We start from the raw sequence: 2,111 nt of genomic DNA, 5'->3' as shown, positions 1-2,111 counted from the left end.
ACTTAGATCCTTTGCTGATGAGCATGCTGACTTGTAAAGCATAATAACTGGTGTTTTCATATCACACTGTCATCATTTAGGTGTAAGGGGTGACTAGATTAAGACTGCAGTTTTTAAAGTTTTTGGTAGCTTTGTTCAGCAAATCCTCTAGAAGTTGTGATACTTTGCTAGACACAGTCTTTGATTGTGGTTTAGACTCTGCTTTGATTCACTGGCTGCTTGGGATAATCGTCTCTGTTAGTGCAGAGTGTATCACTGAGTCAGATGAGAGCCCGGCGCGGAGATGGCTCTGTCACTACAATCATCTAGTAAGTCATTCCAAGTTGGGGCTTAGGACTCTGATTTCCTCTCCCAGGCTTGAATGTGCGCTTTTGGCACATGAATCCTTCTTGATTCTTATCTTAGTCTGTAAATAGCATAGAAATTGCACATGGAAAAATGGAACAAATCATACTTTCTTTCAAAGGGCAAATTAAACATTCCATAGAATAAGGAGAGAGTTGTTAGCGAGGGGAAAAAAAAATGCAACCTTGCTAGCTCCAGTGTGAAAAAGGAACAGAATAAATTGGACTCAAATGCAACCTTAAAGAACGTTTTGAGCATTTGCACTTTTTTTCTTTAACCACCCTCTTAGCCCTCCTGCCAAATACCAAATCCTAAGTTTTCCAAGGTTTGAAAATATTCCCATTAATTTTTTTTCTTCATAGCCCTGTATTTACCAGGGCTTGAAATGGAAATACTGAAACCTAGTAATGAAGGGCACTATAGAATTCCTGGTCTGTCGGAGGCCAAGTGCTCCTGGCAAAATGCTCAGGAAGTCCTGTTCCTACCAGGCTACAGTGGAGTTTTCAGTTACAGGCTGTTTTGAAAATTCAGGTAAATTAAGAATAAGCAGTTTACCTAAAATATGAAGCGAGCTATTTCTTTGACTCAATAAATAAATAAATTTGCAGATGAAATTATGAAACTCACTTCCTGAAAGGGGAGAAAGGATGAACCTCCTGGGAGAATGACCAGGAATGATAAGATTCTGCCCTGTCTTCTGGAGGAGACACTGGGCATGTCAACTCTTCGTTGGACAGAGTTCAGCAACACACATGGATTGTCACTTATTTGTGGAATTGTGGAATGCAGCATCTCTTATTCCCTCCATACTGCCTTCAAAAGGCAGCTGTTATGTGAGCACCTCAAGGACGATGGGGGTGGTGGCATCCTGATTCATTCAATTACAGTTGTTCAAGGGATGACCAGACAAATTCAAACAAGGGCAAGAAGTGAGTAAAAAGTCAGTGAGAACAAGGGCAGGATGTGGTGTGAGAGCTACTGGCTCTGGCTCTGAAAAGGCTGCAGACAGGGGAGGCCTGTCCTGCCCACATTTGCACAGTTGGTGAGTGGCCTGTTAGGACTAGAATCCGGATGCTGCTTCCGATACTGCTTCTGTTCGCCAACCTTGCCAGCCCAAGGTGTGACCACCTCCATCATGTCACATCCTGGCCCCTAATTTCAAACTCATCCCCTCTCCTGGTTCAATTTTTCCTTTATAACTGTGGCACCACTCAAGTGCTACTCTGCCCCTTTTCTGTCTCCTGGCGCAGGTGCACATTTCTTTCTTCTTTTTTTTTTTAATACCAGGGGAGAGCGCGAATGCAGTCCCCCACTACCACAGGTTATGCAGTCGAGTTTCCGACATTTGGGGAAATCGCAGGGGTCAGCACATCCGGAGTGCAACGGATAAGCCGTGCCCTGGGAAAACCACCTTCATGATCATGGTATCTCTCTTGCCAGGTAAGTATGGGTGCACATTTCTTTAGCTTTCTCACTCTGTACCTCTAGGCAGAGTATCTTCACCCATCTGTCTTATCTCTCTCTGGGAGGGCCATCCCTATTCCTTTCATAGAGAGATACCTTCAGGTGGGCTCTCAATCCCATCCTCTTCCAGCCCTCAAGGGCTAGGGCTCTCTCCTTCCCTCGTGATGCTGGGACCGAGCCATTTTCTTGGTAGGCTGTAACCCTGTGATGTGCCAAGGCTGCTCCAGCCTCCATCCTCTGCCTGGACAGCCCTGCTAGGGCTTCCCTCTTCTTTTGCTTATCTATTGTCATTCATCGACATT

The 2,111-nt window shown here is 44.9% G+C and overlaps 1 non-coding gene across 1 annotated transcript; it reads right to left on the bottom strand.

The window, feature by feature from the left end:
- Positions 1-1,629: 1,629 nt before the first annotated feature.
- LOC135272802 (U1 spliceosomal RNA) lies at positions 1,630-1,793 on the bottom strand. The gene has a single exon (XR_010340764.1). It is a non-coding gene; the product is annotated as a U1 spliceosomal RNA (small nuclear RNA).
- Between the last annotated feature and the right edge of the window lie 318 nt (positions 1,794-2,111).

Source organism: Aotus nancymaae, unplaced genomic scaffold (assembly GCF_030222135.1).
Source record: "Aotus nancymaae isolate 86718 unplaced genomic scaffold, 86718_ANA_hifiasm-v0.15.2.pri h1tg000131l, whole genome shotgun sequence".
Lineage (NCBI taxonomy): Eukaryota > Metazoa > Chordata > Mammalia > Primates > Aotidae > Aotus > Aotus nancymaae.
The sequence above is the reverse complement of the archived record's forward strand: the minus strand, read 5'-3'. Positions and strand labels throughout refer to the sequence as shown.